General features: G+C 46.6%; 23 non-coding genes across 23 annotated transcripts; 10 read left to right on the top strand and 13 right to left on the bottom strand.

The window, feature by feature from the left end:
* Positions 1-362: 362 nt before the first annotated feature.
* On the bottom strand, positions 363-434 carry trnaw-cca (transfer RNA tryptophan (anticodon CCA)). The gene has a single exon. It is a non-coding gene; the product is annotated as a tRNA-Trp (tRNA).
* Positions 435-1848: 1414 nt separating this feature from the next.
* Positions 1849-1943, top strand: trnai-uau (transfer RNA isoleucine (anticodon UAU)). The gene is made up of 2 exons: positions 1849-1886; positions 1908-1943. It is a non-coding gene; the product is annotated as a tRNA-Ile (tRNA).
* A 518-nt stretch (positions 1944-2461) lies between these two features.
* On the bottom strand, positions 2462-2533 carry trnaw-cca (transfer RNA tryptophan (anticodon CCA)). The gene has a single exon. It is a non-coding gene; the product is annotated as a tRNA-Trp (tRNA).
* A 1403-nt stretch (positions 2534-3936) lies between these two features.
* trnai-uau (transfer RNA isoleucine (anticodon UAU)) lies at positions 3937-4031 on the top strand. The gene is made up of 2 exons: positions 3937-3974; positions 3996-4031. It is a non-coding gene; the product is annotated as a tRNA-Ile (tRNA).
* Positions 4032-4548: 517 nt separating this feature from the next.
* Positions 4549-4620, bottom strand: trnaw-cca (transfer RNA tryptophan (anticodon CCA)). The gene has a single exon. It is a non-coding gene; the product is annotated as a tRNA-Trp (tRNA).
* Positions 4621-6034: 1414 nt separating this feature from the next.
* trnai-uau (transfer RNA isoleucine (anticodon UAU)) lies at positions 6035-6129 on the top strand. Its single transcript has 2 exons — positions 6035-6072; positions 6094-6129. It is a non-coding gene; the product is annotated as a tRNA-Ile (tRNA).
* A 517-nt stretch (positions 6130-6646) lies between these two features.
* trnaw-cca (transfer RNA tryptophan (anticodon CCA)) lies at positions 6647-6718 on the bottom strand. Its single transcript has one exon. It is a non-coding gene; the product is annotated as a tRNA-Trp (tRNA).
* A 2027-nt stretch (positions 6719-8745) lies between these two features.
* trnaw-cca (transfer RNA tryptophan (anticodon CCA)) lies at positions 8746-8817 on the bottom strand. Its single transcript has one exon. It is a non-coding gene; the product is annotated as a tRNA-Trp (tRNA).
* A 1414-nt stretch (positions 8818-10231) lies between these two features.
* On the top strand, positions 10232-10326 carry trnai-uau (transfer RNA isoleucine (anticodon UAU)). The gene is made up of 2 exons: positions 10232-10269; positions 10291-10326. It is a non-coding gene; the product is annotated as a tRNA-Ile (tRNA).
* A 518-nt stretch (positions 10327-10844) lies between these two features.
* On the bottom strand, positions 10845-10916 carry trnaw-cca (transfer RNA tryptophan (anticodon CCA)). The gene has a single exon. It is a non-coding gene; the product is annotated as a tRNA-Trp (tRNA).
* A 1414-nt stretch (positions 10917-12330) lies between these two features.
* On the top strand, positions 12331-12425 carry trnai-uau (transfer RNA isoleucine (anticodon UAU)). The gene is made up of 2 exons: positions 12331-12368; positions 12390-12425. It is a non-coding gene; the product is annotated as a tRNA-Ile (tRNA).
* A 518-nt stretch (positions 12426-12943) lies between these two features.
* trnaw-cca (transfer RNA tryptophan (anticodon CCA)) lies at positions 12944-13015 on the bottom strand. The gene has a single exon. It is a non-coding gene; the product is annotated as a tRNA-Trp (tRNA).
* A 1414-nt stretch (positions 13016-14429) lies between these two features.
* trnai-uau (transfer RNA isoleucine (anticodon UAU)) lies at positions 14430-14524 on the top strand. The gene is made up of 2 exons: positions 14430-14467; positions 14489-14524. It is a non-coding gene; the product is annotated as a tRNA-Ile (tRNA).
* A 518-nt stretch (positions 14525-15042) lies between these two features.
* Positions 15043-15114, bottom strand: trnaw-cca (transfer RNA tryptophan (anticodon CCA)). Its single transcript has one exon. It is a non-coding gene; the product is annotated as a tRNA-Trp (tRNA).
* Positions 15115-17141: 2027 nt separating this feature from the next.
* trnaw-cca (transfer RNA tryptophan (anticodon CCA)) lies at positions 17142-17213 on the bottom strand. The gene has a single exon. It is a non-coding gene; the product is annotated as a tRNA-Trp (tRNA).
* Positions 17214-19240: 2027 nt separating this feature from the next.
* trnaw-cca (transfer RNA tryptophan (anticodon CCA)) lies at positions 19241-19312 on the bottom strand. The gene has a single exon. It is a non-coding gene; the product is annotated as a tRNA-Trp (tRNA).
* Positions 19313-20726: 1414 nt separating this feature from the next.
* trnai-uau (transfer RNA isoleucine (anticodon UAU)) lies at positions 20727-20821 on the top strand. The gene is made up of 2 exons: positions 20727-20764; positions 20786-20821. It is a non-coding gene; the product is annotated as a tRNA-Ile (tRNA).
* Positions 20822-21339: 518 nt separating this feature from the next.
* trnaw-cca (transfer RNA tryptophan (anticodon CCA)) lies at positions 21340-21411 on the bottom strand. Its single transcript has one exon. It is a non-coding gene; the product is annotated as a tRNA-Trp (tRNA).
* A 1414-nt stretch (positions 21412-22825) lies between these two features.
* Positions 22826-22920, top strand: trnai-uau (transfer RNA isoleucine (anticodon UAU)). Its single transcript has 2 exons — positions 22826-22863; positions 22885-22920. It is a non-coding gene; the product is annotated as a tRNA-Ile (tRNA).
* Positions 22921-23437: 517 nt separating this feature from the next.
* trnaw-cca (transfer RNA tryptophan (anticodon CCA)) lies at positions 23438-23509 on the bottom strand. The gene has a single exon. It is a non-coding gene; the product is annotated as a tRNA-Trp (tRNA).
* Positions 23510-24923: 1414 nt separating this feature from the next.
* On the top strand, positions 24924-25018 carry trnai-uau (transfer RNA isoleucine (anticodon UAU)). The gene is made up of 2 exons: positions 24924-24961; positions 24983-25018. It is a non-coding gene; the product is annotated as a tRNA-Ile (tRNA).
* A 518-nt stretch (positions 25019-25536) lies between these two features.
* On the bottom strand, positions 25537-25608 carry trnaw-cca (transfer RNA tryptophan (anticodon CCA)). The gene has a single exon. It is a non-coding gene; the product is annotated as a tRNA-Trp (tRNA).
* A 1414-nt stretch (positions 25609-27022) lies between these two features.
* trnai-uau (transfer RNA isoleucine (anticodon UAU)) lies at positions 27023-27117 on the top strand. The gene is made up of 2 exons: positions 27023-27060; positions 27082-27117. It is a non-coding gene; the product is annotated as a tRNA-Ile (tRNA).
* The last annotated feature ends 262 nt before the right edge of the window (positions 27118-27379 follow it).

Genomic DNA, 27379 nt, shown 5'->3' with positions numbered 1-27379 from the left:
GCTTTGCCAAATGGAAAAATGATGTCATTCTGGCACGCAATGCTGGCTTCACATTCATGTGGAATTTGACTTTGGTTGGCAGATCAACGGCAGCGTTGGTGGTATAGTGGCAAGCATAGCTGCCTTCCCAGCAGTTGACCTGGCTTCGATTCCCGGCCAATGCAAAACCTTTAGTTGCACATTCGCTGCGCACAGGTGGCAGCAATAGTTCAAAGTGCATGGCTACGTAGATCCCTTTGTTCCTAATGGCAAGTGTGAGTCTGGCAAAATCAGTGACATTTAGGTGCTTTGTGAATTTACGTTGCCGCTTGTGGACTTTTTATTGGAACTCTGGCGTTGGGCCTTCCCGTTGTACAAAACACTGACCCCGACGTGAATCGAACACGCACCCTTCTGATCTGGAGTCAGACGCGCTACCGTTGCGCCACGAGGTCTCAGGGCGAAAGAGTGTACCGTGAAACAGTGGTGTTCAAAGTATGTTGATGTCCAAAGTTTGTGTGTGTTCTGTTGGGTTAGGCAGTGGAATGCTTTGATTACTACTACTAGCGAGATAGTCGCTCTATCCACGAAGCAACACTCAGCATAGCAGAGCCTATAGCTCGCTGTTAGTCCGTGTACCTCATAGGTATCACACCTGGCATCAGTGCCCAATAATTCCGTTGCTTTGACAACTGTGTGTCTATGACTTCACCTACAGACGTGGACAAGACGTGGGTTTTAGATCGTATGTGCGTCAACATGAAGTTCGAGAGGTTCACGGTGCCGTAAACAAAACGCTCTAGCCTTTCGAGGGCACTCCAATTGGACCAGCTGTGGGTGCTTGCCATCTCGTCGTATCTTTCACTTTTCACTTTGCATGCATACACATGTCTCTGAGAATGACGGCACAGAGTGCGTATAAGCCCTAAACGAGAACGAGTGATTAATCCCAGGCTCCCGATTTCTTCACTACTTCCTAAGTTAAAAGACGGCCTGGAGATGCCAAGGATTGAACGCGGGGACCTCATACATGCACTCTACCACAGAGCTACATCCCCACCGGCGAGAGGCTGCTCGCAAACCTTGTATCTCCTTCCAAAAAAAACACTCAAACTGTCATTTCTACACTCTCAAAGCACTGGGAAGTCCGTTTCATTGATTTTCATGTCGTAACTTTAAACCCACGCATGACCCAATGTCCGGATGAAGCTGGTTCAGTTACTTCCACGTTTTGCCTCTTTTGTAAAATGCAAAGTGAATCGAATGAAAATGAAAAGATTGTTTGAACGTTTCATCTGTGTTGCTGAGGAATTCAAGAAGCAGCAAGATTGGACTCGCAGCGATGGAGATGGAGGTTTTGGAATCACTGTCACTCCAGTGGAAAGCCTGAAAAGCGCTACTTTGCAGCAGTGCCAGTCGTGTAGTGGTATCGTACAAGATTCCCATTCTTGTGACTCGCGTTCGATTCCCAGCTGGTGCACCCTACATGCTGCGCTTCCCCTCTTGTTTCCCCACACTGGTACTTGAATCGTGTGGTTAGGTCCATACCTTACTCATAAATTGAGTATGGAAAGATGGCCTGGATTTTGAACAGTCTATGAATGGCTTCGTGTCAAGGTGAAGAGCTGACTTGTGAATTTCTGTGACTGTTCATCCCATTAACTTTCATCCATTTTCTAGCACACAGTTTCTCAGGAAAGTCAATCTTGTCCACATATCTTTCCTTCACAAATTGGGCTAATGTGGAACACAAGGAACACTGGCATTCGACATGGTAAACATGGATGCATGTCAATCTACCAACTTCCCTTGGCTTTCTTGTGACTCAGTGGGACGCGACTATACATCCTTTCTTGGACCAGTTTTCTGGCTCTAGTGGCGCAATCGGTTAGCGCACGGTACTTATAGAGCAGTACGCAGCCCGTGTCATGCCGAGGTTGTGAGTTCAAGCCTCACCTAGAGCAGTTAGCTTTTCTGTCTGGTGTTCAATTCCATGTAATGCTACCCCAGGAAAGGTAATGGTATTGTGAAATGAAAAAGCTGCTATGTTGCATGGAGAAGCTCCCTCCGCAGTCATGAACAGGAAAGTGCATCCAACGGTTGCTTTCGCAAACATCTATGCTTTGCCAAATGGAAAAATGATGTCATTCTGGCACGCAATGCTGGCTTCACATTCATGTGGAATTTGACTTTGGTTGGCAGATCAACGGCAGCGTTGGTGGTATAGTGGCAAGCATAGCTGCCTTCCCAGCAGTTGACCTGGCTTCGATTCCCCGCCAATGCAAAACCTTTAGTTGCACATTCGCAGCGGACAGGTGGCAGCAATAGTTCAAAGTGCATGGCTACGTAGATCCCTTTGTTCCTAATGGCAAGTGTGAGTCTGGCAAAATCAGTGACATTAAGCTGCTTTGTGAATTTACGTTGCCGCTTGTGGACTTTTTATTGGAACTCTGGCGTTGAGCCATCCCGTTGTACAAAACACTGACCCCGAAGTGAATCAAACACGCACCCTTCTGATCTGGAGTCAGACGCGCTACCGTTGCGCCACGAGGTCTCAGGGTGAAAGAGTGTCCCGTGAAACAGTGGTGTTCAAAGTATGTTGATGTCCAAAGTTTGTGTGTGTTCTGTTGGGTTAGGCAGTGGAATGCTTTGATTACTACTACTAGCGAGATAGTCGCTCTATCCACGAAGCAACACTCAGCATAGCAGAGCCTATAGCTCGCTGTTAGTCCGTGTACCTCATAGGTATCACACCTGGCATCAGTGCCCAATAATTCCCTTGCTTTGACAACTGTCTGTCTATGACTTCACCTACAGACGTGGATTTTAGATCGTATGTGCGTCAACATGAAGTTCGAGAGGTTCACGGTGCCGTAAACAAACCGCTCTAGCCTTTCGAGGGCACTCCAATTGGACCAGCTGTGGGTGCTTGCCATCTCGTCGTTTCTTTCACTTTTCACTTTGCATGCATACACATTTCTCTGAGAATGACGGCACAGAGTGCGTATAAGCCCTAAACGAGAACGAGTGATTAATCCCAAGCTCCCGATTTCTTCACTACTTCCTAAGTTAAAAGACGGCCTGGAGATGCCAAGGATTGAACGCGGGGACCTCATACATGCACTCTACCACAGAGCTACATCCCCACCGGTGAGAGGCTGCTCGCAAACCTTGTATCTCCTTCCAATAAAAACACTCAAACTGTCATTTCTACACTCTGAAAGCACTGGGAAGTCCGTTTCATTGATTTTCATGTCGTAACTTTAAACCCACGCATGACCCAATGTCTGGATGAAGCTGGTTCAGTTACTTCCACGTTTTGCCTCTTTTGTAAAATGCAAAGTGAATCGAATGAAAATGAAAAGATTGTTTGAACGTTTCATCTGTGTTGCTGAGGAATTCAAGAAGCAGCAAGATTGGACTCACAGCGATGGAGATGGAGGTTTTGGAATCACTGTCACTCCAGTGGAAAGCCTAAAAAGCGCTACTTTGCAGCAGTGCCAGTCGTGTAGTGGTATCATACAAGATTCCCATTCTTGTGACTCGCGTTCGATTCCCAGCTGGTGCACCCGACATGCTGCGCTTCCCCTCTTGTTTCCCCACACTGGTACTTGAATCGTGTGGTTAGGTCCATACCTTACTCATAAATTGAGTATGGAAAGATGGCCTGGATTTTGAACAGTCTATGTATGGCTTCGTGTCAAGGTGAAGAGCTGACTTGTGAATTTCTGTGACTGGTCATCCCATTAACTTTCATCCATTTTCTAGCACACAGTTTCTCAGGAAAGTCAATGTTGTCCACATATCTTTCCTTCACAAATTGGGCTAATGTGGAACACTAGGAACACTGTAATTCGAAATGGTAAACATGGATGCATGTCAATCTACCAACTTCTCTTGGCTTTCTTGTGACTCAGTGGGTCGCGGCTATACATCCTTTCTTGAACAAGTTTTCTGGCTCTAGTGGCGCAATCGGTTAGCGCACAGTACTTATAGAGCAGTACGCAGCCCGTGTCATGCCGAGGTTGTGAGTTCAAGCCTCACCTAGAGCAGTTATCTTTTCTGCCTGGTGTTCAATTCCATGTAATGCTACCCCAGGAAAGGTAATGGTATTGTGAAATGAAAAAGCTGCTATGTTGCATGGAGAAGCTCCCTCCGCAGTCATGAACAGGAAAGTGCATCCAACGGTTGCTTTCGCAAACATCTATGCTTTGCCAAGTGGGAAAATGAAGTGATTCTGGCACGCAATGCTGGCTTCACATTCATGTGGAATTTGACTTTGTTGGCTAATCAACGGCAGTGTTGGTGGTATAGTGGCAAGCATAGCTGCCTTCCCAGCAGTTGACCTGGCTTCGATTCCCGGCCAATGCAAAACCTTTAGTTGCACATTCGCAGCGGACAGGTGGCAGCAATAGTTCAAAGTGCATGGCTACGTAGATCCCTTTGTTCCTAATGGCAAGTGTGAGTCTGGCAAAATCAGTGACATTAAGCTGCTTTGTGAATTTACGTTGCCGCTTGTGGACTTTTTATTGGAACTCTGGCGTTGAGCCATCCCGTTGTACAAAACACTGACCCCGACGTGAATCGAACACGCACCCTTCTGATCTGGAGTCAGACACGCTACCGTTGCGCCACGAGGTCTCAGGGTGAAAGAGTGTCCCGTGAAACAGTGGTGTTCAAAGTATGTTGATGTCCAATGTTTGTGTGTGTTCTGTTGGGTTAGGCAGTGGAATGCTTTGATTACTACTACTAGCGAGATAGTCTCTCTATCCACGAAGCAACACTCAGCATAGCAGAGCCTATAGCTCGCTGTTAGTCCGTGTACCTCATAGGTATCACACCTGGCATCAGTGCCCAATAATTCCCTTGCTTTGACAACTGTCTGTCTATGACTTCACCTACAGACGTGGACAAGACGTGGGTTTTAGATCGTATGTGCGTCAACATGAAGTTCGAGAGGTTCACGGTGCCGTAAACAAACCGCTCTAGCCTTTCGAGGGCACTCCAATTGGACCAGCTGTGGGTGCTTGCCATCTCGTCGTTTCTTTCACTTTTCACTTTGCATGCATACACATTTCTCTGAGAATGACGGCACAGAGTGCGTATAAGCCCTAAACGAGAACGAGTGATTAATCCCAAGCTCCCGATTTCTTCACTACTTCCTAAGTTAAAAGACGGCCTGGAGATGCCAAGGATTGAACGCGGGGACCTCATACATGCACTCTACCACAGAGCTACATCCCCACCGGTGAGAGGCTGCTCGCAAACCTTGTATCTCCTTCCAATAAAAACACTCAAACTGTCATTTCTACACTCTGAAAGCACTGGGAAGTCCGTTTCATTGATTTTCATGTCGTAACTTTAAACCCACGCATGACCCAATGTCTGGATGAAGCTGGTTCAGTTACTTCCACGTTTTGCCTCTTTTGTAAAATGCAAAGTGAATCGAATGAAAATGAAAAGATTGTTTGAACGTTTCATCTGTGTTGCTGAGGAATTCAAGAAGCAGCAAGATTGGACTCACAGCGATGGAGATGGAGGTTTTGGAATCACTGTCACTCCAGTGGAAAGCCTAAAAAGCGCTACTTTGCAGCAGTGCCAGTCGTGTAGTGGTATCATACAAGATTCCCATTCTTGTGACTCGCGTTCGATTCCCAGCTGGTGCACCCGACATGCTGCGCTTCCCCTCTTGTTTCCCCACACTGGTACTTGAATCGTGTGGTTAGGTCCATACCTTACTCATAAATTGAGTATGGAAAGATGGCCTGGATTTTGAACAGTCTATGTATGGCTTCGTGTCAAGGTGAAGAGCTGACTTGTGAATTTCTGTGACTGTTCATCCCATTAACTTTCATCCATTTTCTAGCACACAGTTTCTCAGGAAAGTCAATCTTGTCCACATATCTTTCCTTCACAAATTGGGCTAATGTGGAACACTAGGAACACTGTAATTCGAAATGGTAAACATGGATGCATGTCAATCTACCAACTTCTCTTGGCTTTCTTGTGACTCAGTGGGTCGCGGCTATACATCCTTTCTTGAACAAGTTTTCTGGCTCTAGTGGCGCAATCGGTTAGCGCACGGTACTTATAGAGCAGTACGCAGCCCGTGTCATGCTGAGGTTGTGAGTTCAAGCCTCACCTAGAGCAGTTATCTTTTCTGCCTGGTGTTCAATTCCATGTAATGCTACCCCAGGAAAGGTAATGGTATTGTGAAATGAAAAAGCTGCTATGTTGCATGGAGAAGCTCCCTCCGCAGTCATGAACAGGAAAGTGCATCCAACGGTTGCTTTCGCAAACATCTATGCTTTGCCAAGTGGGAAAATGAAGTGATTCTGGCACGCAATGCTGGCTTCACATTCATGTGGAATTTGACTTTGTTGGCTAATCAACGGCAGTGTTGGTGGTATAGTGGCAAGCATAGCTGCCTTCCCAGCAGTTGACCTGGCTTCGATTCCCGGCCAATGCAAAACCTTTAGTTGCACATTCGCAGCGGACAGGTGGCAGCAATAGTTCAAAGTGCATGGCTACGTAGATCCCTTTGTTCCTAATGGCAAGTGTGAGTCTGGCAAAATCAGTGACATTAAGCTGCTTTGTGAATTTACGTTGCCGCTTGTGGACTTTTTATTGGAACTCTGGCGTTGAGCCATCCCGTTGTACAAAACACTGACCCCGACGTGACTCGAACACGCACCCTTCTGATCTGGAGTCAGACACGCTACCGTTGCGCCACGAGGTCTCAGGGTGATAGAGTGTCCCGTGAAACAGTGGTGTTCAAAGTATGTTGATGTCCAATGTTTGTGTGTGTTCTGTTGGGTTAGGCAGTGGAATGCTTTGATTACTACTACTAGCGAGATAGTCTCTCTATCCACGAAGCAACACTCAGCATAGCAGAGCCTATAGCTCGCTGTTAGTCCGTGTACCTCATAGGTATCACACCTGGCATCAGTGCCCAATAATTCCCTTGCTTTGACAACTGTCTGTCTATGACTTCACCTACAGACGTGGACAAGACGTGGGTTTTAGATCTTATGTGCGTCAACATGAAGTTCGAGAGGTTCACGGTGCCGTAAACAAAACGCTCTAGCCTTTCGAGGGCACTCCAATTGGACCAGCTGTGGGTGCTTGCCATGTCGTCGTTTCTTTCACTTTTCACTTTGCATGCATACACATGTCTCTGAGAATGACGGCACAGAGTGCGTATAAGCCCTAAACGAGAACGAGTGATTAATCCCAGGCTCCCGATTTCTTCACTACTTCCTAAGTTAAAAGACGGCCTGGAGATGCCAAGGATTGAACGCGGGGACCTCATACATGCACTCTACCACAGAGCTACATCCCCACCGGTGAGAGGCTGCTCGCAAACCTTGTATCTCCTTCCAATAAAAACACTCAAACTGTCATTTCTACACTCTGAAAGCACTGGGAAGTCCGTTTCATTGATTTTCATGTCGTAACTTTAAACCCACGCATGACCCAATGTCTGGATGAAGCTGGTTCAGTTACTTCCACGTTTTGCCTCTTTTGTAAAATGCAAAGTGAATCGAATGAAAATGAAAAGATTGTTTGAACGTTTCATCTGTGTTGATGAGGAATTCAAGAAGCAGCAAGATTGGACTCACAGCGATGGAGATGGAGGTTTTGGAATCACTGTCACTCCAGTGGAAAGCCTAAAAAGCGCTACTTTGCAGCAGTGCCAGTCGTGTAGTGGTATCATACAAGATTCCCATTCTTGTGACTCGCGTTCGATTCCCAGCTGGTGCACCCGACATGCTGCGCTTCCCCTCTTGTTTCCCCACACTGGTACTTGAATCGTGTGGTTAGGTCCATACCTTACTCATAAATTGAGTATGGAAAGATGGCCTGGATTTTGAACAGTATATGTATGGCTTCGTGTCAAGGTGAAGAGCTGACTTGTGAATTTCTGTGACTGTTCATCCCATTAACTTTCATCCATTTTCTAGCACACAGTTTCTCAGGAAAGTCAATCTTGTCCACATATCTTTCCTTCACAAATTGGGCTAATGTGGAACACTAGGAACACTGGCATTCGAAATGGTAATCATGGATGCATGTCAATCTACCAACTTCTCTTGGCTTTCTTCTGACTCAGTGGGACGCAACTATACATCCTTTCTTGGACCAGTTTTCTGGCTCTAGTGGCGCAATCGGTTAGCGCACGGTACTTATAGAGCAGTACGCAGCCCGTGTCATGCTGAGGTTGTGAGTTCATGCCTCACTCACAGCAGTTAGCTTTTCTGCCTGGTGTTCAATTCCATGTAATGCTACCCCAGGAAAGGTAATGGTATTGTGAAATGAAAAAGCTGCTATGTTGCATGGAGAAGCTCCCTCCGCAGTCATGAACAGGAAAGTGCATCCAACGGTTGCTTTCGCAAACATCTATGCTTTGCCAAATGGAAAAATGATGTCATTCTGGCACGCAATGCTGGCTTCACATTCATGTGGAATTTGACTTAGGTTGGCAGATCAAGGGCAGCGTTGGTGGTATAGTGGCCAGCATAGCTGCCTTCCCAGCAGTTGACCTGGCTTCGATTCCCGGCCAATGCAAAACCTTTAGTTGCACATTCGCAGCGGACAGGTGGCAGCAATAGTTCAAAGTGCATGGTTACGTAGATCCCTTTGTTCCTAATGGCAAGTGTGAGTCTGGCAAAATCAGTGACATTTAGGTGCTTTGTGAATTTACGTTGCTGCTTGTGGACTTTTTATTGGAACTCTGGCGTTGGGCCTTCCCGTTGTACAAAACACTGACCCCGACGTGAATCGAACACGCACCCTTCTGATCTGGAGTCAGACGCGCTACCGTTGCGCCACAAGGTCTCAGGGCGAAAGAGTGTACCGTGAAACAGTGGTGTTCAAAGTATGTTGATGTCCAAAGTTTGTGTGTGTTCTGTTGGGTTAGGCAGTGGAATGCTTTGATTACTACTACTAGCGAGATAGTCGCTCTATCCACGAAGCAACACTCAGCATAGCAGAGCCTATAGCTCGCTGTTAGTCCGTGTACCTCATAGGTATCACACCTGGCATCAGTGCCCAATAATTCCCTTGCTTTGACAACTGTCTGTCTATGACTTCACCTACAGACGTGGACAAGACGTGGGTTTTAGATCGTATGTGCGTCAACATGAAGTTCGAGAGGTTCACGGTGCCGTAAACAAAACGCTCTAGCCTTTCGAGGGCACTCCAATTGGACCAGCTGTGGGTGCTTGCCATCTCGTCGTATCTTTCACTTTTCACTTTGCATGCATACACATGTCTCTGAGAATGACGGCACAGAGTGCGTATAAGCCCTAAACGAGAACGAGTGATTAATCCCAGGCTCCCGATTTCTTCACTACTTCCTAAGTTAAAAGACGGCCTGGAGATGCCAAGGATTGAACGCGGGGACCTCATACATGCACTCTACCACAGAGCTACATCCCCACCGGCGAGAGGCTGCTCGCAAACCTTGTATCTCCTTCCAAAAAAAACACTCAAACTGTCATTTCTACACTCTCAAAGCACTGGGAAGACCGTTTCATTGATTTTCATGTCGTAACTTTAAACCCACGCATGACCCAATGTCCGGATGAAGCTGGTTCAGTTACTTCCACGTTTTGCCTCTTTTGTAAAATGCAAAGTGAATCGAATGAAAATGAAAAGATTGTTTGAACGTTTCATCTGTGTTGCTGAGGAATTCAAGAAGCAGCAAGATTGGACTCGCAGCAATGGAGATGGAGGTTTTGGAATCACTGTCACTCCAGTGGAAAGCCTGAAAAGCACTACTTTGCAGCAGTGCCAGTCGTGTAGTGGTATCGTACAAGATTCCCATTCTTGTGACTCGCGTTCGATTCCCGGCTGGTGCACCCGACATGCTGCGCTTCCCCTCTTGTTTCCCCACACTGGTACTTGAATCGTGTGGTTAGGTCCATATCTTACTCATAAATTGAGTATGGAAAGATGGCCTGGATTTTGAAAAGTCTATGTATGGCTTCGTGTCAAGGTGAAAAGCTGACTTGTGAATTTCTGTGACTGTTCATCCCATTAACTTTCATCCATTTTCTAGCACACAGTTTCTCAGGAAAGTCAATCTTGTCCACATATCTTTCCTTCACAAATTGGGCTAATGTGGAACACTAGGAACACTGACATTCGAAATTGTAAACATGGATGCATGTCAATCTACCAACTTCCCTTGGCTTTCTTGTGACTCAGTGGGACGCGGCTATACAACCTTTCTTGGACCAGTTTTCTGGCTCTAGTGGCGCAATCGGTTAGCGCACGGTACTTATAGAGCAGTACGCAGCCTGTGTCATGCCGAGGTTGTGAGTTCAAGCCTCACCTAGAGCAGTTAGCTTTTCTGCCTGGTGTTCAATTCCATGTAATGCTACCCCAGGAAAGGTAATGGTATTGTGAAATGAAAAAGCTGCTATGTTGCATGGAGAAGCTCCCTCCGCAGTCATGAACAGGAAAGTGCATCCAACGGTTGCTTTCACAAACATCTATGCTTTGCCAAATGGAAAAATGATGTCATTCTGGCACGCAATGCTGGCTTCACATTCATGTGGAATTTGACTTTGGTTGGCAGATCAACGGCAGCGTTGGTGGTATAGTGGCAAGCATAGCTGCCTTCCCAGCAGTTGACCTGGCTTCGATTCCCGGCCAATGCAAAACCTTTAGTTGCACATTCGCAGCGGACAGGTGGCAGCAATAGTTCAAAGTGCATGGTTACGTAGATCCCTTTGTTCCTAATGGCAAGTGTGAGTCTGGCAAAATCAGTGACATTTAGGTGCTTTGTGAATTTACGTTGCTGCTTGTGGACTTTTTATTGGAACTCTGGCGTTGGGCCTTCCCGTTGTACAAAACACTGACCCCGACGTGAATCGAACACGCACCCTTCTGATCTGGAGTCAGACGCGCTACCGTTGCGCCACAAGGTCTCAGGGCGAAAGAGTGTACCGTGAAACAGTGGTGTTCAAAGTATGTTGATGTCCAAAGTTTGTGTGTGTTCTGTTGGGTTAGGCAGTGGAATGCTTTGATTACTACTACTAGCGAGATAGTCGCTCTATCCACGAAGCAACACTCAGCATAGCAGAGCCTATAGCTCGCTGTTAGTCCGTGTACCTCATAGGTATCACACCTGGCATCAGTGCCCAATAATTCCCTTGCTTTGACAACTGTCTGTCTATGACTTCACCTACAGACGTGGACAAGACGTGGGTTTTAGATCGTATGTGCGTCAACATGAAGTTCGAGAGGTTCACGGTGCCGTAAACAAAACGCTCTAGCCTTTCGAGGGCACTCCAATTGGACCAGCTGTGGGTGCTTGCCATCTCGTCGTATCTTTCACTTTTCACTTTGCATGCATACACATGTCTCTGAGAATGACGGCACAGAGTGCGTATAAGCCCTAAACGAGAACGAGTGATTAATCCCAGGCTCCCGATTTCTTCACTACTTCCTAAGTTAAAAGACGGCCTGGAGATGCCAAGGATTGAACGCGGGGACCTCATACATGCACTCTACCACAGAGCTACATCCCCACCGGCGAGAGGCTGCTCGCAAACCTTGTATCTCCTTCCAAAAAAAACACTCAAACTGTCATTTCTACACTCTCAAAGCACTGGGAAGACCGTTTCATTGATTTTCATGTCGTAACTTTAAACCCACGCATGACCCAATGTCCGGATGAAGCTGGTTCAGTTACTTCCACGTTTTGCCTCTTTTGTAAAATGCAAAGTGAATCGAATGAAAATGAAAAGATTGTTTGAACGTTTCATCTGTGTTGCTGAGGAATTCAAGAAGCAGCAAGATTGGACTCGCAGCAATGGAGATGGAGGTTTTGGAATCACTGTCACTCCAGTGGAAAGCCTGAAAAGCACTACTTTGCAGCAGTGCCAGTCGTGTAGTGGTATCGTACAAGATTCCCATTCTTGTGACTCGCGTTCGATTCCCAGCTGGTGCACCCTACATGCTGCGCTTCCCCTCTTGTTTCCCCACACTGGTACTTGAATCGTGTGGTTAGGTCCATACCTTACTCATAAATTGAGTATGGAAAGATGGCCTGGATTTTGAACAGTCTATGAATGGCTTCGTGTCAAGGTGAAGAGCTGACTTGTGAATTTCTGTGACTGTTCATCCCATTAACTTTCATCCATTTTCTAGCACACAGTTTCTCAGGAAAGTCAATCTTGTCCACATATCTTTCCTTCACAAATTGGGCTAATGTGGAACACTAGGAACACTGTAATTCGAAATGGTAAACATGGATGCATGTCAATCTACCAACTTCTCTTGGCTTTCTTGTGACTCAGTGGGACGCGGCTATACATCCTTTCTTGAACAAGTTTTCTGGCTCTAGTGGCGCAATCGGATAACGCACGGTACTTATAGAGCAGTACGCAGCCCGTGTCATGCCGAGGTTGTGAGTTCAAGCCTCACCTAGAGCAGTTAGCTTTTCTGCCTGGTGTTCAATTCCATGTAATGCTACCCCAGGAAAGGTAATGGTATTGTGAAATGAAAAAGCTGCTATGTTGCATGGAGAAGCTCCCTCCGCAGTCATGAACAGGAAAGTGCATCCAACGGTTGCTTTCGCAAACATCTATGCTTTGCCAAATGGAAAAATGATGTCATTCTGGCACGCAATGCTGGCTTCACATTCATGTGGAATTTGACTTTGGTTGGCAGATCAACGGCAGCGTTGGTGGTATAGTGGCAAGCATAGCTGCCTTCCCAGCAGTTGACCTGGCTTCGATTCCCGGCCAATGCAAAACCTTTAGTTGCACATTCGCAGCGGACAGGTGGCAGCAATAGTTCAAAGTGCATGGCTACGTAGATCCCTTTGTTCCTAATGGAAAGTGTGAGTCTGGCAAAATCAGTGACATTTAGGTGCTTTGTGAATTTACGTTGCCGCTTGTGGACTTTTTATTGGAACTCTGGCGTTGGGCCTTCCCGTTGTACAAAACACTGACCCCGACGTGAATCGAACACGCACCCTTCTGATCTGGAGTCAGACGCGCTACCGTTGCGCCACGAGGTCTCAGGGCGAAAGAGTGTCCCGTGATACAGTGGTGTTCAAAGTATGTTGATGTCCAAAGTTTGTGTGTGTTCTGTTGGGTTAGGCAGTGGAATGCTTTGATTACTACTACTAGCGAGATAGTCGCTCTATCCACGAAGCAACACTCAGCATAGCAGAGCCTATAGCTCGCTGTTAGTCCGTGTACCTCATAGGTATCACACCTGGCATCAGTGCCCAATAATTCCCTTGCTTTGACAACTGTCTGTCTATGACTTCACCTACAGACGTGGACAAGACGTGGGTTTTAGATCGTATGTGCGTCAACATGAAGTTCGAGAGGTTCACGGTGCCGTAAACAAAACGCTCTAGCCTTTCGAGGGCACTCCAATTGGACCAGCTGTGGGTGCTTGCCATCTCGTCGTTTCTTTCACTTTTCACTTTGCATGCATACACATGTCTCTGAGAATGACGGCACAGAGTGCGTATAAGCCCTGAACGAGAACGAGTGATTAATCCCAGGCTCCCGATTTCTTCACTACTTCCTAAGTTAAAAGACGGCCTGGAGATGCCAAGGATTGAACGCGGGGACCTCATACATGCACTCTACCACAGAGCTACATCCCCACCGGTGAGAGGCTGCTCGCAAACCTTGTATCTCCTTCCAATAAAAACACTCAAACTGTCATTTCTACACTCTGAAAGCACTGGGAAGTCCGTTTCATTGATTTTCATGTCGTAACTTTAAACCCACGCATGACCCAATGTCTGGATGAAGCTGGTTCAGTTACTTCCACGTTTTGCCTCTTTTGTAAAATGCAAAGTGAATCGAATGAAAATGAAAAGATTGTTTGAACGTTTCATCTGTGTTGCTGAGGAATTCAAGAAGCAGCAAGATTGGACTCACAGCGATGGAGATGGAGGTTTTGGAATCACTGTCACTCCAGTGGAAAGCCTAAAAAGCGCTACTTTGCAGCAGTGCCAGTCGTGTAGTGGTATCATACAAGATTCCCATTCTTGTGACTCGCGTTCGATTCCCAGCTGGTGCACCCGACATGCTGCGCTTCCCCTCTTGTTTCCCCACACTGGTACTTGAATCGTGTGGTTAGGTCCATACCTTACTCATAAATTGAGTATGGAAAGATGGCCTGGATTTTGAACAGTATATGTATGGCTTCGTGTCAAGGTGAAGAGCTGACTTGTGAATTTCTGTGACTGTTCATCCCATTAACTTTCATCCATTTTCTAGCACACAGTTTCTCAGGAAAGTCAATCTTGTCCACATATCTTTCCTTCACAAATTGGGCTAATGTGGAACACTAGGAACACTGGCATTCGAAATGGTAATCATGGATGCATGTCAATCTACCAACTTCTCTTGGCTTTCTTCTGACTCAGTGGGACGCAACTATACATCCTTTCTTGGGCCAGCTTTCTGGCTCTAGTGGCGCAATCGGTTAGCGCACGGTACTTATAGAGCAGTACGCAGCCCGTGTCATGCCGAGGTTGTGAGTTCAAGCCTCACCTAGAGCAGTTAGCTTTTCTGCCTGGTGTTCAATTCCATGTAATGCTACCCCAGGAAAGGTAATGGTATTGTGAAATGAAAAAGCTGCTATGTTGCATGGAGAAGCTCCCTCCGCAGTCATGAACAGGAAAGTGCATCCAACGGTTGCTTTCGCAAACATCTATGCTTTGCCAAATGGAAAAATGATGTCATTCTGGCACGCAATGCTGGCTTCACATTCATGTGGAATTTGACTTTGGTTGGCAGATCAACGGCAGCGTTGGTGGTATAGTGGCAAGCATAGCTGCCTTCCCAGCAGTTGACCTGGCTTCGATTCCCGGCCAATGCAAAACCTTTAGTTGCACATTCGCAGCGGACAGGTGGCAGCAATAGTTCAAAGTGCATGGCTACGTAGATCCCTTTGTTCCTAATGGAAAGTGTGAGTCTGGCAAAATCAGTGACATTTAGGTGCTTTGTGAATTTACGTTGCCGCTTGTGGACTTTTTATTGGAACTTTGGCGTTGGGCCTTCCCGTTGTACAAAACACTGACCCCGACGTGAATCGAACACGCACCCTTCTGATCTGGAGTCAGACGCGCTACCGTTGCGCCACGAGGTCTCAGGGCGAAAGAGTGTCCCGTGAAACAGTGGTGTTCAAAGTATGTTGATGTCCAAAGTTTGTGTGTGTTCTGTTGGGTTAGGCAGTGGAATGCTTTGATTACTACTACTAGCGAGATAGTCGCTCTATCCACGAAGCAACACTCAGCATAGCAGAGCCTATAGCTCGCTGTTAGTCCGTGTACCTCATAGGTATCACACCTGGCATCAGTGCCCAATAATTCCCTTGCTTTGACAACTGTCTGTCTATGACTTCACCTACAGACGTGGACAAGACGTGGGTTTTAGATCGTATGTGCGTCAACATGAAGTTCGAGAGGTTCACGGTGCCGTAAACAAAACGCTCTAGCCTTTCGAGGGCACTCCAATTGGACCAGCTGTGGGTGCTTGCCATCTCGTCGTTTCTTTCACTTTTCACTTTGCATGCATACACATGTCTCTGAGAATGACGGCACAGAGTGCGTATAAGCCCTGAACGAGAACGAGTGATTAATCCCAGGCTCCCGATTTCTTCACTACTTCCTAAGTTAAAAGACGGCCTGGAGATGCCAAGGATTGAACGCGGGGACCTCATACATGCACTCTACCACAGAGCTACATCCCCACCGGTGAGAGGCTGCTCGCAAACCTTGTATCTCCTTCCAATAAAAACACTCAAACTGTCATTTCTACACTCTGAAAGCACTGGGAAGTCCGTTTCATTGATTTTCATGTCGTAACTTTAAACCCACGCATGACCCAATGTCTGGATGAAGCTGGTTCAGTTACTTCCACGTTTTGCCTCTTTTGTAAAATGCAAAGTGAATCGAATGAAAATGAAAAGATTGTTTGAACGTTTCATCTGTGTTGCTGAGGAATTCAAGAAGCAGCAAGATTGGACTCACAGCGATGGAGATGGAGGTTTTGGAATCACTGTCACTCCAGTGGAAAGCCTAAAAAGCGCTACTTTGCAGCAGTGCCAGTCGTGTAGTGGTATCATACAAGATTCCCATTCTTGTGACTCGCGTTCGATTCCCAGCTGGTGCACCCGACATGCTGCGCTTCCCCTCTTGTTTCCCCACACTGGTACTTGAATCGTGTGGTTAGGTCCATACCTTACTCATAAATTGAGTATGGAAAGATGGCCTGGATTTTGAACAGTATATGTATGGCTTCGTGTCAAGGTGAAGAGCTGACTTGTGAATTTCTGTGACTGTTCATCCCATTAACTTTCATCCATTTTCTAGCACACAGTTTCTCAGGAAAGTCAATCTTGTCCACATATCTTTCCTTCACAAATTGGGCTAATGTGGAACACTAGGAACACTGGCATTCGAAATGGTAATCATGGATGCATGTCAATCTACCAACTTCTCTTGGCTTTCTTCTGACTCAGTGGGACGCAACTATACATCCTTTCTTGGGCCAGCTTTCTGGCTCTAGTGGCGCAATCGGTTAGCGCATGGTACTTATAGAGCAGTACGCAGCCCGTGTCATGCTGAGGTTGTGAGTTCATGCCTCACTCACAGCAGTTAGCTTTTCTGCCTGGTGTTCAATTCCATGTAATGCTACCCCAGGAAAGGTAATGGTATTGTGAAATGAAAAAGCTGCTATGTTGCATGGAGAAGCTCCCTCCGCAGTCATGAACAGGAAAGTGCATCCAACGGTTGCTTTCGCAAACATCTATGCTTTGCCAAATGGAAAAATGATGTCATTCTGGCACGCAATGCTGGCTTCACATTCATGTGGAATTTGATTTTGGTTGGCAGATCAACGGCAGCGTTGGTGGTATAGTGGCAAGCATAGCTGCCTTCCCAGCAGTTGACCTGGCTTCGATTCCCGGCCAATGCAAAACCTTTAGTTGCACATTCGCAGCGGACAGGTGGCAGCAATAGTTCAAAGTGCATGGCTACGTAGATCCCTTTGTTCCTAATGGCAAGTGTGAGTCTGGCAAAATCAGTGACATTTAGGTGCTTTGTGAATTTACGATGCCGCTTGTGGACTTTTTATTGGAACTCTGGCGTTGGGCCTTCCCGTTGTACAAAACACTGACCCCGACGTGAATCGAACACGCACCCTTCTGATCTGGAGTCAGACGCGCTACCGTTGCGCCACGAGGTCTCAGGGTGAGAGAGTGTCCCGTGAAGCAGTGGTGTTCAAAGTATGTTGATGTCCAAAGTTTGTGTGTGTTCTGTTGGGTTAGGCAGTGGAATGCTTTGATTACTACTACTAGCGAGATAGTCGCTCTATCCACGAAGCAACACTCAGCATAGCAGAGCCTATAGCTCGCTGTTAGTCCGTGTACCTCATAGGTATCACACCTGGCATCAGTGCCCAATAATTCCCTTGCTTTGACAACTGTCTGTCTATGACTTCACCTACAGACGTGGACAAGACGTGGGTTTTAGATCGTATGTGTTTCAACATGAAGTTCGAGAGGTTCACGGTGCCGTAAACAAAACGCTCTAGCCTTTCGAGGGCACTCCAATTGGACCAGCTGTGGGTGCTTGCCATCTCGTCATTTCTTTCACTTTTCACTTTGCATGCATACACATGTCTCTGAGAATGACGGCACAGACTGCGTATAAGCCCTAAACGAGAACGAGTGATTAATCCCAGGCTCCCGATTTCTTCACTACTTCCTAAGTTAAAAGACGGCCTGGAGATGCCAAGGATTGAACGCGGGGACCTCATACATGCACTCTACCACAGAGCTACATCCCCACCGGTGAGAGGCTGCTCGCAAACCTTGTATCTCCTTCCAAAAAAAACACTCAAACTGTTATTTCTACACTCTCAAAGCACTGGGAAGTCCGTTTCATTGATTTTCATGTCGTAACTTTAAACCCACGCATGACCCAATGTCCGGATGAAGCTGGTTCAGTTACTTCCACGTTTTGCCTCTTTTGTAAAATGCAAAGTGAATCGAATGAAAATGAAAAGATTGTTTGAACGTTTCATCTGTGTTGCTGAGGAATTCAAGAAGCAGCAAGATTGGACTCGCAGCGATGGAGATGGAGGTTTTGGAATCACTGTCACTCCAGTGGAAAGCCTGAAAAGCGCTACTTTGCAGCAGTGCCAGTCGTGTAGTGGTATCATACAAGATTCCCATTCTTGTGACTCGCGTTCGATTCCCGGCTGACGCACCCGACATGCTGCGCTTCCCCTCTTGTTTCCCCACACTGGTACTTGAATCGTGTGGTTAGGTCCATACCTTACTCATAAATTGAGTATGGAAAGATGGCCTGGATTTTGAACAGTCTATGTATGGCTTCGTGTCAAGGTGAAGAGCTGACTTGTGAATTTCTGTGACTGTTCATCCCATTAACTTTCATCCATTTTCTAGCACACAGTTTCTCAGGAAAGTCAATCTTGTCCACATATCTTTCCTTCACAAATTGGGCTAATGTGGAACACTAGGAACACTGGCATTCGACATGGTAAACATGGATGCATGTCAATCTACCAACTTCCCTTGGCTTTCTTGTGACTCAGTGGGATGCGGCTATACATCCTTTCTTGGACGAGTTTTCTGGATCTAATGGCGCAATCGGTTAGCGCAAGTTACTTATAGAGCAGTACGCAGCCCGTGTCATGCCGAGGTTGTGAGTTCAAGCCTCACCTAGAGCAGTTAGATTTTCTGCCTGGTGTTCAATTCCATGTAATGCTACCCCAGGAAAGGTAATGGTATTGTGAAATGAAAAAGCTGCTATGTTGCATGGAGAAGCTCCCTCCGCAGTCATGAACAGGAAAGTGCATCCAACGGTTGCTTTCGCAAACATCTATGCTTTGCCAAATTGAAAAATGATGTCATTCTGGCACGCAATGCTGGCTTCACATTCATGTGGAATTTGGCTTTGGTTGGCAGATCAACGGCAGCGTTGGTGGTATAGTGGCAAGCATAGCTGCCTTCCCAGCAGTTGACCTGGCTTCGATTCCCGGCCAATGCAAAACCTTTAGTTGCACATTCGCAGTGGACAGGTGGCAGCAATAGTTCAAAGTGCATGGCTACGTAGATCCCTTTGTTCCTAATGGCAAGTGTGAGTCTGGCAAAATCAGTGACATTTAGGTGCTTTGTGAATTTACGTTGCCGTTTGTGGACTTTTTATTGGAACTCTGGCGTTGGGCCTTCCCGTTGTACAAAACACTGACCCCGACGTGAATCGAACACGCACCCTTCTGATCTGGAGTCAGACGCGCTACCGTTGCGCCACGAGGTCTCAGGGCGAAAGAGTGTCCCATGAAACAGTGGTGTTCAAAGTATGTTGATGTCCAAAGTTTGTGTGTGTTCTGTTGGGTTAGGCAGTGGAATGCTTTGATTACTACTACTAGCGAGATAGTCGCTCTATCCACGAAGCAACACTCAGCATAGCAGTGCCTATAGCTCGCTGTTAGTCCGTGTACCTCATAGGTATCACACCTGGCATCAGTGCCCAATAATTCCCTTGCTTTGACAACTGTCTGTCTATGACTTCACCTACAGACGTGGACAAGACGTGGGTTTTAGATCGTATGTGCGTCAACATGAAGTTCGAGAGGTTCACGGTGCCGTAAACAAAACGCTCTAGCCTTTCGAGGGCACTCCAATTGGACCAGCTGTGGGTGCTTGCCATCTCGTCGTTTCTTTCACTTTTCACTTTGCATGCATACACATGTCTCTGAGAATGACGGCACAGAGTGCGTATAAGCCCTAAACGAGAACGAGTGATTAATCCCAGGCTCCCGATTTCTTCACTACTTCCTAAGTTAAAAGACGGCCTGGAGATGCCAAGGATTGAACGCGGGGACCTCATACATGCACTCTACCACAGAGCTACATCCCCACCGGCGAGAGGCTGCTCGCAAACCTTGTATCTCCTTCCAAAAAAAACACTCAAACTGTCATTTCTACACTCTCAAAGCACTGGGAAGTCCGTTTCATTGATTTTCATGTCGTAACTTTAAACCCACGCATGACCCAATGTCCGGATGAAGCTGGTTCAGTTACTTCCACGTTTTGCCTCTTTTGTAAAATGCAAAGTGAATCGAATGAAAATGAAAAGATTGTTTGAACGTTTCATCTGTGTTGCTGAGGAATTCAAGAAGCAGCAAGATTGGACTCGCAGCGATGGAGATGGAGGTTTTGGAATCACTGTCACTCCAGTGGAAAGCCTGAAAAGCACTACTTTGCAGCAGTGCCAGTCGTGTAGTGGTATCATACAAGATTCCCATTCTTGTGACTCGCGTTCGATTCCCAGCTGGTGCACCCTACATGCTGCGCTTCCCCTCTTGTTTCCCCACACTGGTACTTGAATCGTGTGGTTAGGTCCATACCTTACTCATAAATTGAGTATGGAAAGATGGCCTGGATTTTGAACAGTCTATGAATGGCTTCGTGTCAAGGTGAAGAGCTGACTTGTGAATTTCTGTGACTGTTCATCCCATTACCTTTCATCCATTTTCTAGCACACAGTTTCTCAGGAAAGTCAATCTTGTCCACATATCTTTCCTTCACAAATTGGGCTAATGTGGAACACTAGGAACACTGGCATTCGACATGGTAAACATGGATGCATGTCAATCTACCAACTTCCCTTGGCTTTCTTGTGACTCAGTGGGACGCGACTATACATCCTTTCTTGAACCAGTTTTCTGGCTCTAGTGGCGCAATCGGTTAGCGCACGGTACTTATAGAGCAGTACGCAGCCCGTGTCATGCCGAGGTTGTGAGTTCAAGCCTCACCTAGAGCAGTTAGCTTTTCTGCCTGGTGTTCAATTCCATGTAATGCTACCCCAGGAAAGGTAATGGTATTGTGAAATGAAAAAGCTGCTATGTTGCATGGAGAAGCTCCCTCCTCAGTCATGATCAGGAAAGTGCATCCAACGGTTGCTTTCGCAAACATCTATGCTTTGCCAAATGGAAAAATGATGTCATTCTGGCACGCAATGCTGGCTTCACATTCATGTGGAATTTGACTTTGGTTGGCAGATCAACGGCAGCGTTGGTGGTATAGTGGCAAGCATAGCTGCTTTCCCAGCAGTTGACCTGGCTTCGATTCCCGGCCAATGCAAAACCTTTAATTGCACATTCGCAGTGGACAGGTGGCAGCAATAGTTCAAAGTGCATGGCTACGTAGATCCCTTTATTCCTAATGGCAAGTGTGAGTCTGGCAAAATCAGTGACATTTAGGTGCTTTGTGAATTTACGTTGCCGCTTGTGGACTTTTTATTGGAACTCTGGCGTTGGGCCTTCCCGTTGTACAAAACACTGACCCCGACGTGAATCGAACACGCACCCTTCTGATCTGGAGTCAGACGCGCTACCGTTGCGCCACGAGGTCTCAGGGCGAAAGAGTGTCCCATGAAACAGTGGTGTTCAAAGTATGTTGATGTCCAAAGTTTGTGTGTGTTCTGTTGGGTTAGGCAGTGGAATGCTTTGATTACTACTACTAGCGAGATAGTCGCTCTATCCACGAAGCAACACTCAGCATAGCAGTGCCTATAGCTCGCTGTTAGTCCGTGTACCTCATAGGTATCACACCTGGCATCAGTGCCCAATAATTCCCTTGCTTTGACAACTGTCTGTCTATGACTTCACCTACAGACGTGGACAAGACGTGGGTTTTAGATCGTATGTGCGTCAACATGAAGTTCGAGAGGTTCACGGTGCCGTAAACAAAACGCTCTAGCCTTTCGAGGGCACTCCAATTGGACCAGCTGTGGGTGCTTGCCATCTCGTCGTTTCTTTCACTTTTCACTTTGCATGCATACACATGTCTCTGAGAATGACGGCACAGAGTGCGTATAAGCCCTAAACGAGAACGAGTGATTAATCCCAGGCTCCCGATTTCTTCACTACTTCCTAAGTTAAAAGACGGCCTGGAGATGCCAAGGATTGAACGCGGGGACCTCATACATGCACTCTACCACAGAGCTACATCCCCACCGGCGAGAGGCTGCTCGCAAACCTTGTATCTCCTTCCAAAAAAAACACTCAAACTGTCATTTCTACACTCTCAAAGCACTGGGAAGTCCGTTTCATTGATTTTCATGTCGTAACTTTAAACCCACGCATGACCCAATGTCCGGATGAAGCTGGTTCAGTTACTTCCACGTTTTGCCTCTTTTGTAAAATGCAAAGTGAATCGAATGAAAATGAAAAGATTGTTTGAACGTTTCATCTGTGTTGCTGAGGAATTCAAGAAGCAGCAAGATTGGACTCGCAGCGATGGAGATGGAGGTTTTGGAATCACTGTCACTCCAGTGGAAAGCCTGAAAAGCGCTACTTTGCAGCAGTGCCAGTCGTGTAGTGGTATCATACAAGATTCCCATTCTTGTGACTCGCGTTCGATTCCCGGCTGGTGCACCCGACATGCTGCGCTTCCCCTCTTGTTTCCCCACACTGGTACTTGAATCGTGTGGTTAGGTCCATACCTTACTCATAAATTGAGTATGGAAAGATGGCCTGGATTTTGAACAGTCTATGTATGGCTTCGTGTCAAGGTGAAGAGCTGACTTGTGAATTTCTGTGACTGTTCATCCCATTAACTTTCATCCATTTTCTAGCACACAGTTTCTCAGGAAAGTCAATCTTGTCCACATATCTTTCCTTCACAAATTGGGCTAATGTGGAACACTAGGAACACTGTAATTCGAAATGGTAAACATGGATGCATGTCAATCTACCAACTTCTCTTGGCTTTCTTGTGACTCAGTAAGACGCGGCTATACATCCTTTCTTGAACAAGTTTTCTGGCTCTAGTGGCGCAATCGGTTAGCGCACGGTACTTATAGAGCAGTACGCAGCCCGTGTCATGCCGAGGTTGTGAGTTCAAGCCTCACCTAGAGCAGTTATCTTTTCTGCCTGGTGTTCAATTCCATGTAATGCTTCCCCAGGAAAGGTAATGGTATTGTGAAATGAAAAAGCTGCTATGTTGCATGGAGAAGCTCCCTCCGCAGTCATGAACAGGAAAGTGCATCCAACGGTTGCTTTCGCAAACATCTATGCTTTGCCAAGTGGGAAAATGAAGTCATTCTGGCACGCAATGCTGGCTTCACATTCATGTGGAATTTGACTTTGTTGGCAGATCAACGGCAGTGTTGGTGGTATAGTGGCAAGCATAGCTGCCTTCCCAGGAGTTGACCTGGCTTCGATTCCCGGCCAATGCAAAACCTTTAGTTGCACATTCGCAGCGGACAGGTGGCAGCAATAGTTCAAAGTGCATGGCTACGTAGATCCCTTTGTTCCTAATGGCAAGTGTGAGTCTGGCAAAATCAGTGACATTAAGCTGCTTTGTGAATTTACGTTGCCGCTTGTGGACTTTTTATTGGAACTCTGGCGTTGAGCCATCCCGTTGTACAAAACACTGACCCCGACGTGAATCAAACACACACCCTTCTGATCTGGAGTCAGACACGCTACCGTTGCGCCACGAGGTCTCAGGGTGAAAGAGTGTCCCGTGAAACAGTGGTGTTCAAAGTATGTTGATGTCCAAAGTTTGTGTGTGTTCTGTTGGGTTAGGCAGTGGAATGCTTTGATTACTACTACTAGCGAGATAGTCGCTCTATCCACGAAGCAACACTCAGCATAGCAGAGCCTATAGCTCGCTGTTAGTCCGTGTACCTCATAGGTATCACACCTGGCATCAGTGCCCAATAATTCCCTTGCTTTGACAACTGTCTGTCTATGACTTCACCTACAGACGTGGACAAGACGTGGGTTTTAGATCGTATGTGCGTCAACATGAAGTTCGAGAGGTTCACGGTGCCGTAAACAAAACGCTCTAGCCTTTCGAGGGCACTCCAATTGGACCAGCTGTGGGTGCTTGCCATCTCGTCGTATCTTTCACTTTTCACTTTGCATGCATACACATGTCTCTGAGAATGACGGCACAGAGTGCGTATAAGCCCTAAACGAGAACGAGTGATTAATCCCAGGCTCCCGATTTCTTCACTACTTCCTAAGTTAAAAGACGGCCTGGAGATGCCAAGGATTGAACGCGGGGACCTCATACATGCACTCTACCACAGAGCTACATCCCCACCGGCGAGAGGCTGCTCGCAAACCTTGTATCTCCTTCCAAAAAAAACACTCAAACTGTCATTTCTACACTCTCAAAGCACTGGGAAGTCCGTTTCATTGATTTTCATGTCGTAACTTTAAACCCACGCATGACCCAATGTCCGGATGAAGCTGGTTCAGTTACTTCCACGTTTTGCCTCTTTTGTAAAATGCAAAGTGAATCGAATGAAAATGAAAAGATTGTTTGAACGTTTCATCTGTGTTGCTGAGGAATTCAAGAAGCAGCAAGATTGGACTCGCAGCGATGGAGATGGAGGTTTTGGAATCACTGTCACTCCAGTGGAAAGCCTGAAAAGCACTACTTTGCAGCAGTGCCAGTCGTGTAGTGGTATCATACAAGATTCCCATTCTTGTGACTCGCGTTCGATTCCCAGCTGGTGCACCCTACATGCTGCGCTTCCCCTCTTGTTTCCCCACACTGGTACTTGAATCGTGTGGTTAGGTCCATACCTTACTCATAAATTGAGTATGGAAAGATGGCCTGGATTTTGAACAGTCTATGAATGGCTTCGTGTCAAGGTGAAGAGCTGACTTGTGAATTTCTGTGACTGTTCATCCCATTACCTTTCATCCATTTTCTAGCACACAGTTTCTCAGGAAAGTCAATCTTGTCCACATATCTTTCCTTCACAAATTGGGCTAATGTGGAACACTAGGAACACTGGCATTCGACATGGTAAACATGGATGCATGTCAATCTACCAACTTCCCTTGGCTTTCTTGTGACTCAGTGGGACGCGACTATACATCCTTTCTTGAACCAGTTTTCTGGCTCTAGTGGCGCAATCGGTTAGCGCACGGTACTTATAGAGCAGTACGCAGCCCGTGTCATGCCGAGGTTGTGAGTTCAAGCCTCACCTAGAGCAGTTAGCTTTTCTGCCTGGTGTTCAATTCCATGTAATGCTACCCCAGGAAAGGTAATGGTATTGTGAAATGAAAAAGCTGCTATGTTGCATGGAGAAGCTCCCTCCTCAGTCATGATCAGGAAAGTGCATCCAACGGTTGCTTTCGCAAACATCTATGCTTTGCCAAATGGAAAAATGATGTCATTCTGGCACGCAATGCTGGCTTCACATTCATGTGGAATTTGACTTTGGTTGGCAGATCAACGGCAGCGTTGGTGGTATAGTGGCAAGCATAGCTGCCTTCCCAGCAGTTGACCTGGCTTCGATTCCCGGCCAATGCAAAACCTTTAGTTGCACATTCGCAGCGGACAGGTGGCAGCAATAGTTCAAAGTGCATGGTTACGTAGATCCCTTTGTTCCTAATGGCAAGTGTGAGTCTGGCAAAATCAGTGACATTTAGGTGCTTTGTGAATTTACGTTGCTGCTTGTGGACTTTTTATTGGAACTCTGGCGTTGGGCCTTCCCGTTGTACAAAACACTGACCCCGACGTGAATCGAACACGCACCCTTCTGATCTGGAGTCAGACGCGCTACCGTTGCGCCACAAGGTCTCAGGGCGAAAGAGTGTACCGTGAAACAGTGGTGTTCAAAGTATGTTGATGTCCAAAGTTTGTGTGTGTTCTGTTGGGTTAGGCAGTGGAATGCTTTGATTACTACTACTAGCGAGATAGTCGCTCTATCCACGAAGCAACACTCAGCATAGCAGAGCCTATAGCTCGCTGTTAGTCCGTGTACCTCATAGGTATCACACCTGGCATCAGTGCCCAATAATTCCCTTGCTTTGACAACTGTCTGTCTATGACTTCACCTACAGACGTGGACAAGACGTGGGTTTTAGATCGTATGTGCGTCAACATGAAGTTCGAGAGGTTCACGGTGCCGTAAACAAAACGCTCTAGCCTTTCGAGGGCACTCCAATTGGACCAGCTGTGGGTGCTTGCCATCTCGTCGTATCTTTCACTTTTCACTTTGCATGCATACACATGTCTCTGAGAATGACGGCACAGAGTGCGTATAAGCCCTAAACGAGAACGAGTGATTAATCCCAGGCTCCCGATTTCTTCACTACTTCCTAAGTTAAAAGACGGCCTGGAGATGCCAAGGATTGAACGCGGGGACCTCATACATGCACTCTACCACAGAGCTACATCCCCACCGGCGAGAGGCTGCTCGCAAACCTTGTATCTCCTTCCAAAAAAAACACTCAAACTGTCATTTCTACACTCTCAAAGCACTGGGAAGACCGTTTCATTGATTTTCATGTCGTAACTTTAAACCCACGCATGACCCAATGTCCGGATGAAGCTGGTTCAGTTACTTCCACGTTTTGCCTCTTTTGTAAAATGCAAAGTGAATCGAATGAAAATGAAAAGATTGTTTGAACGTTTCATCTGTGTTGCTGAGGAATTCAAGAAGCAGCAAGATTGGACTCGCAGCAATGGAGATGGAGGTTTTGGAATCACTGTCACTCCAGTGGAAAGCCTGAAAAGCACTACTTTGCAGCAGTGCCAGTCGTGTAGTGGTATCGTACAAGATTCCCATTCTTGTGACTCGCGTTCGATTCCCAGCTGGTGCACCCTACATGCTGCGCTTCCCCTCTTGTTTCCCCACACTGGTACTTGAATCGTGTGGTTAGGTCCATACCTTACTCATAAATTGAGTATGGAAAGATGGCCTGGATTTTGAACAGTCTATGAATGGCTTCGTGTCAAGGTGAAGAGCTGACTTGTGAATTTCTGTGACTGTTCATCCCATTAACTTTCATCCATTTTCTAGCACACAGTTTCTCAGGAAAGTCAATCTTGTCCACATATCTTTCCTTCACAAATTGGGCTAATGTGGAACACAAGGAACACTGGCATTCGACATGGTAAACATGGATGCATGTCAATCTACCAACTTCCCTTGGCTTTCTTGTGACTCAGTGGGACGCGACTATACATCCTTTCTTGGACCAGTTTTCTGGCTCTAGTGGCGCAATCGGTTAGCGCACGGTACTTATAGAGCAGTACGCAGCCTGTGTCATGCCGAGGTTGTGAGTTCAAGCCTCACCTAGAGCAGTTAGCTTTTCTGCCTGGTGTTCAATTCCATGTAATGCTACCCCAGGAAAGGTAATGGTATTGTGAAATGAAAAAGCTGCTATGTTGCATGGAGAAGCTCCCTCCGCAGTCATGAACAGGAAAGTGCATCCAACGGTTGCTTTCACAAACATCTATGCTTTGCCAAATGGAAAAATGATGTCATTCTGGCACGCAATGCTGGCTTCACATTCATGTGGAATTTGACTTTGGTTGGCAGATCAACGGCAGCGTTGGTGGTATA

This window comes from Amia ocellicauda, chromosome 16 (assembly GCF_036373705.1).
Source record: "Amia ocellicauda isolate fAmiCal2 chromosome 16, fAmiCal2.hap1, whole genome shotgun sequence".
Classification (NCBI taxonomy): domain Eukaryota; kingdom Metazoa; phylum Chordata; class Actinopteri; order Amiiformes; family Amiidae; genus Amia; species Amia ocellicauda.
The sequence above is the reverse complement of the archived record's forward strand: the minus strand, read 5'-3'. Positions and strand labels throughout refer to the sequence as shown.